Here is a 6,962-nt window from a genome sequence, read left to right on the forward strand (position 1 = left end):
GCCACACCTATGTAGTTCAATAATAACTCCGTGCCAGCATGGCTTCATGAAGCGCCGCTCCCCCGCTACCAACTTATTGGAGCTAACATCTTATATCACGGATGGGTTCCGGAATGGCTTACAAACAGACGTCATATACACTGATTTCAGTAAAGCATTTGATTCTGTTAACCATTCGCTTCTTATAGGTAAACTCAGTCTTTGGGATTCCCAACTGATCTTCTTATCTGGATTTCAAGCTACTTATCTGGAAGAACCCTTCATCTTCTTTAAGATGTTACGTCGCGTTTAGTCCGCGCAACATCTGTTGCTTGGGGTGCCTCAAGGAAGCCATCTTGGACCCCTACTTTTTACACTGTTTATTAACGACTTCCTTCTTGACTTAACTAATTCTTTTGTACTTATGTACGCTGATGACGTTAAGCTACGCCTTTATTATAAATTCACAAGTGCCCAATCTAGACTTCAATCCGATTTGGATAAACTTCAAAATTGGTGTTTAGCAAAAACCCTAAAGCTTAATGGATCGAAATGTAAACTAATATCTTTTTACCGATCTAGTCCTCACCAGGCTATGTATTTTCTCTATGGAAACGCCTTAGAACGATTAACTCAGTTTAACGATCTAGGTGTCCTATTAGATTTGAGACTTAAATTTACCGACCATATATCTGCCATGGTTGACCATATATCTGTCATTCTTGAATATCAGGCTTTTATTTTTCTCCCAGCTCTGTACAAAAATAGCGACTACTTATGGAACTTTTTACGCGAGGATACCTGTAAAAAACCAAAAAAATAAAAAAAAATTTACTTTTAAGGTGGCAGGATGGTTTCCGAGGCAGAAAAAAAAACAGATTTTTGCGATTTTTGTTCTCATTTTTGATTTAATATAATTATTCAATTTTTTTACACTCTACATGGCTATATTTGGAGAGTATCTAGGAATTTTTTTGTTAAGAAATAATTATTATTTATCCTGTGACGGGCAGTCGCCCGGAGTCGCTTCAAAAAATTATTATCTTGCGGTGCGTAAAAGCTGACCTTACAGTGTTATCGGAAATAACAAATTGAATTGATTTACTTACAATATTCGTTTCTTGTGCGGATGAACGAAGACATATGGAACAAGAAAGGAAAGCTAACTTCGGGCGGAGCCGAAGTTAATATACCCTTGCAGTTAAGGTTGTGCCATTTCCGATCGTTCAGTAATATAGTTCAGCTATTGGATATAGTTGGCCAATCCCTATGAAATTTGGAATTATTTTTCCCAAAATAGAATCTGTACCAAGTCCCATCTTTCTAACTTAATAAACACCAAAGTTATGGCATTTCCGATCAATCAGTTATATGGCAGCTATAGGATACAGTCGACCGATCCCGGCCGTTCCGTCTTATGTACTACCTGCAAGAAAAAAAGGTTGTGTGCCAAGTTTCAACTCGATAGCTCTAAAACTCAGAGAGTAGTTTGCGTAGAAACCGACAGACAGACGGACAGGCAGACAGACGGACATGCTTATATCAACTCAGGAGGTGATCCTGATCAAGAATACATATACTTTATAGGGTCGGAGATGTCTCCTTCACTGCGATGCAAACTTTTGACCAAAATTATAATACCCTCTGCAAGGGTATAAAAACACTTATTATGTTATATTTGACCAAAATATATTATGTACAAAATTTCATAAGGATCGGCCGACTATATCCTATAGCTGTCATACAACGATCGAAATTGGCATAACTTTGGTGTTTTTTAAGTAAGATGGGATGGGACTTGGTACAGATTCTATTTTGGACAAAATAATCTGATTTGCCAAATTTCATAAGGATCGGCCGACTATATCCTATAGCTTCAATATAACAGAACGATCGGAAATGGCACAACTGCAAGGGTATATCAACTTTGGCTCCGCCCGAAGTTAGCTTTCCTTTCTTGTTTTTCTGTACAAAACTACTCGAGGAGCTTTTTAAATTCGTTATTTCCGGTTATAAATTTAAAGACGGTAGTTTTTTAGATATCTTGATTGCCGGTCTAACTAGTAAAGAATTTAAACTATTTTAAGAACAAATAATTACACTTATTATAGTTTATTTTTTAAATCATCTACAACATCTGCCAGAAATATATATTTTTTATTATTTTGTTCTTTCCTCGTCACAAAATAATAATGTTGTTTATTGTTAAGCACGGGCTTAAGGTATTAATTAAATATATTGTCTACTCCCAACGCTGTTCTCAAGGGTTCAAATAATAGCTAATAACAAAAGAAAATTTTGTTTGTTTGTCATTGAAAGAATTGTTATTGGAGGTGGCGTCATCTGTAGAATGGCAGAAAATTCGGAATATGATGGTCGATAATCTAAGAAGTTGAGCGAGCATGCAAATTAATAAACGGTTTTTAGAAGTATTGTTTATTCGTTCTCAAGAATGCGACTGATTACTCAGTATATGACTATGCGATTTATGAATGTACATATATTCTTCAATTTCATTTAAGTGCCTATATTTTGTATGTCAACTGCTTCTAGTGATTTCAAAGACAGTATTTGCATCCGTTCTGCCTCTATTGGGGTTATTTCTATAAGAGGAGTTAAGAGGAAATTAAGAATATTTTTTGTATTGTCACAGACAGTGTTTTTTGGACAGCTATTGACTCTAAACTACTCATTTTTAATATTGCTTTAATACATTCTATTTAATAGATATTGAACTTGCATAACCGCTTATAATGGTAAAAAAATATTTTCCCAATATGCGAAATATGCAAAATCTCGCGTTGTTGGGAAATCCTTAAACTTATATACTTATTTTGATAAGTAGAAGTGAAAAATAATAAAAAATCAACTTTAACATTTTTTTGTCGCACTTTGTAATAGTGGTATGCCTATTTTCGGAATATTTTTCTGCTATTTGATTTTTATTCTCCTGTGCCTTTCTATGCGCTTTATTATGAGCAGTCAGAATTATTTCGTCTTGGTCCGCTTCTTAAAGGATCTTTAGGATTTTACCCATTAAATCTTCCGTTATGTAAATGCCATTTATAACCGAGTGGTTTAGATAATTTTGTAATATATATTTCGGCGCACACTAAGAAATGTGTGGAAGTTGGTATGAGTGTATGGGTATGCTGTCATCCTTATAGGAATATTGAACAGTCATTAATTGCACTGTGATTGGTTTTGTGTGTGTGTGTTGTCGCTTTAAGAAATGTCGTTTTAGCAGGGCGACAGTGTAGTGTCGCTGTCGCCGAGTGTGGTTCGGTGGTAATGAAAGAAATAAGAAGGGAAGACGCAGGCAGGGACACTTGCAATTTGGTCGTCGTGTGTGCAAAACCGAAAATCGTTGTGCTAATACGATGTCGGAAAATAACGGTGCTGCAACATATACATTAAATCATTGTCTAAAAATTCTGACTGTGATATAGTGTTTCATGAAATGTAGGGAATGGAATAGTAAATTTATAGACATGTGGGGGTTCTTTGTGAATAATAATTTGATTTTTAAATGCGTTTATTGGGTACTTGGAATACTGATTATGTGAAGAACTTTGAACACTATGTTGTGTCCCAGTTATTGAATTGACTTTATCTTGCTTAAGCATCAGCTACCACATTTTCCTTTCCTGGTTTATACAGTAGTTCCGTATTATATTCATTTAGGTATGACTTCCATCTATTAATAGCTATTCCACCTTTCCAATTAAATCATGTCTAAGGGGTTTGTGGTCGGTATAGATATTTACTTTAGACCCACCGTAGAGATAGCTGTTCAATTTTTTTACAGCCCAGAACACGGCTAGCATTTACTTTTTCGCGGTTTCATACCCGGTTTCGCGGATTGGTATTTCAGCTTGTGACGACAACACGGGTCCTATTGCATGATCTAAAGCTTCTGTAGTTAGTATAAATTCTTTGTTAAAATCGGTACATTGTAATACTACTTCGTCAAATACGAGTGCGTTTTTAAGTTTCTCAAAAGCTTTAATAGCTTCGTCATCAAGTTGAATAATTTTTCTTGCTGAGGTTCTCTTCAATATTCGTCCGTCTTCCCCTCTAAGTATTCTTGTGAGTGAATTGGCTATTGCAGCGTAGCCCATAATAAATCTCCTGTAATACCCAGAAATCTCAATAAATGATCTGAGTTTCTTAAGGGTTTTAAGGAAACCACAAACAATACAACCCGAATCAAACAACATAACGTATTTTTAACAAAAGCCTACTTGATTTCTTAGAAATATTTCAATATTGCCATCATTCACAAATACAAATTGGCAACTTTGAATTCTCGAGAACCAAAATTCAGTAACCTAATAATAACATCAATATCCGTCTGTCTACACAGCCGAAAGTGCAAGCAGCCGAACGCTGCCGGTCCTCTGCGATAGACCCACAGTTAGCTTATGTTTAAGAACAAAACAAAAATAAAATAAAAAAAAAATAATAATAAAATTTTCTATTGGTATTTGCTATTATTTGAACCCTTATGAACAGCGTTGTTTCATTCATATAAATTTAATTAATACCTTAAGCCCGTGCTTAAGTATAAAGAACATTATTATTTAGTTACGAGGAAAGAACAAAATAATAAAAAATATGTATTTCTGGCAGATGTTTTAGATGAATTAAAAAATAAACTAAAATCAGTGTTATTATTTGTTCTTAAAATAGTTTAAATTGCTTATGTTGAGCTATCAGCGTTTTAATAGCGACCGAATTAATAAAACGAGGTTCAATTTACAATTCAATTTATTATGGGTCAATTTAACCCCAAAACAAATGCAGCGGCCGATCCAAACACCGCCGAATATACAAGTGCCTAAAACCTAAGGGCTTGCGCAGAAGCTCCACCAAAGCTCCCAAAGTGCATGCGCTACAAAAGAACAAAAAAGCGCATGCGAATCTGGGAGAAACAAAGAATATGGAACAGCTGATAACGGGCAATTAGTGGACCGCTGCGGCTAGTTACACTGAGAGAATTAAATAGAAATAATTAAGATATTTGATGCTGGCACAAGTCCCAATAGCTTACTAGTTAGAATGGCAATCAAGATACCTAAAAAATTACCGTCTTGAAACCGAATACAACCCGAAATAACGAATTGAAAAGCTCGAGTAGTTTTATACAGAAAAACAAGACAGGAAAGCTAACTTCGGGCGGAGCCGAAGTATATACCCTTGCAGTTAAGGGTGTTCCATTTCTGATCGTTCATTTATATGTAGACTATAGGGTACAATTGGCCGATCCTTATGAAATTTGGCAGATCTGATTCGATTGCCCAAAATGGAATCCGAATAAGGTCCCATCATTCTAGCTTAAAAAACACCAAAGTTATGCCAATTCCAATCGTTCAGTTATATGGCAGCTATATGATATAGTCGGGCGATCCTTTCGGCAGAACAGTTTATTTTAATCAAAATGGAATATGTACCAAGTCCCATCTTTCTAACTTAAAAAACAACAAAGTTATGCCAATTCGTTCTACGCAGCTATAGGATACAGTCGGCCGATCTCGGCCGATCTCGTTCCGACTTATATAAGTTAGTAATAAGTGGTTGTGTTGTGGTTTTTTATATTAATTTATTGCTTAATTTGTTTCGCACAAGCCCGTTAGGGTTAGGGCTACTGACAAATATAAGATATAACGCGAGCTAAGGCTGCGGAGTTCTGCTTAAGACTAAATTAGAATACTACCCGGGCTGTACTTCGAAGCCTTCGTTGGGCTGCGGCGCAGTTGCCCAGTTGCAGTGTCAGCATTCCGTATTCGGCCAGCAACGATCACTTGTTGCGCAAGTGCCCGAGCCGGTCCGCTGACAGTTGCCCTTGGAATGCGTGGTCAGCACCTCTCTCGTTACGCGTGCGGGCCACCGGATCCGGTTTGCAATTTGGCACTTTTCCTAAATTCTGCCTGCGCGTGTTAACTCCTCCCTCCTTTAAATGGTCGTCGTCCCGAGGATCTACTTTTTCTACATCGTCGTCGGCCTTCGATTTCCTGCGACGATTGGCCTTCAGGTGATATTTGGTAATCCACAGGATTGCGCATAGGGAAAGGGCAGCCAGTAGAATAAGGCAAATGTTGAGACGGGGTCCCGATGACAGTCTTTCTCTGAGGGCCCCGATGTGGTGTAGGTTACTTAGGCTAAGCTCATGAAGAAACGGGAGGCTGAGCCGGTTGTAGTGAGCAATGACGTTTATTATTGTCATACCCGACACGGCAGGTTTTTTCAGTGAGCTGCCCAGCTGGTTTATGAACCAGGTTCCGTTGAGCGCCACCTTGTTGGAGTACGCTAACAGGTAGGTTCCGGACACCTTTTGTTCCCGGCCTTGGTCATCGGTCACCGTTACGTTAGCATCGTTGATGATGAGGGTTCCGTGGTCCACAATGGTGATTGGATCTAGATGACCTGGGAGCGTGGAGCAGTGCGCGGTGGCCCCAGAGACTATCTGTTGGGCACATGTGCAGTTCTTTAGTTCTTTGCAGAAGGCGGCACCTACCGTTGTCTTGCAGTCGCCGATATTGATGTTTCGTGTTGGGCATTCGGCAACTAAATTCCCGCTCTCGAAGTTCAGGATTCTATTATGGCGTTGAACCGGGTAGACTGTTATTCTCTTACATACGAGCTTAGGATTAGGAAATTTAATGAGAAAGTGCAGAATGTCAAAATTTTGAAAAACACTTATGGAGTCTTTTATGCTCCAAATAAATATAACCACGTTGGTTAATAACTATTAATATTTATTAAAGATAACTGCATGAATAGTGTGGATACAAAGATTTGGTTGAATGTATGTTGTCAATATTAAGATGATTTCTTGAAGAGTGAAGCTTCTTGTAGCGAGCAGTCTTTTAGTATGCCCAAAGAGATTTTAGATACTATGACGAAAAAGAATTTATTCGTTGCAATTTCAAATTGTGTCGGTTGACTCGCTACAGTACTCCCCCCTAGACTTCATGGTGCAA

General features: G+C 37.7%; 1 long non-coding RNA gene across 1 annotated transcript; it reads right to left on the reverse strand.

The window, feature by feature from the left end:
- Positions 1-3,369: 3,369 nt before the first annotated feature.
- Positions 3,370-4,379, reverse strand: LOC123257792. The gene is made up of 2 exons (XR_006507893.1): positions 3,945-4,379; positions 3,370-3,886 (listed from the first exon to the last, which is right to left on the reverse strand). It is a non-coding gene; the product is annotated as an uncharacterized LOC123257792 (long non-coding RNA).
- Between the last annotated feature and the right edge of the window lie 2,583 nt (positions 4,380-6,962).

The sequence above is a fragment of the Drosophila ananassae genome (assembly GCF_017639315.1).
Source record: "Drosophila ananassae strain 14024-0371.13 chromosome 4 unlocalized genomic scaffold, ASM1763931v2 tig00000066, whole genome shotgun sequence".
NCBI classification, from domain to species: domain Eukaryota; kingdom Metazoa; phylum Arthropoda; class Insecta; order Diptera; family Drosophilidae; genus Drosophila; species Drosophila ananassae.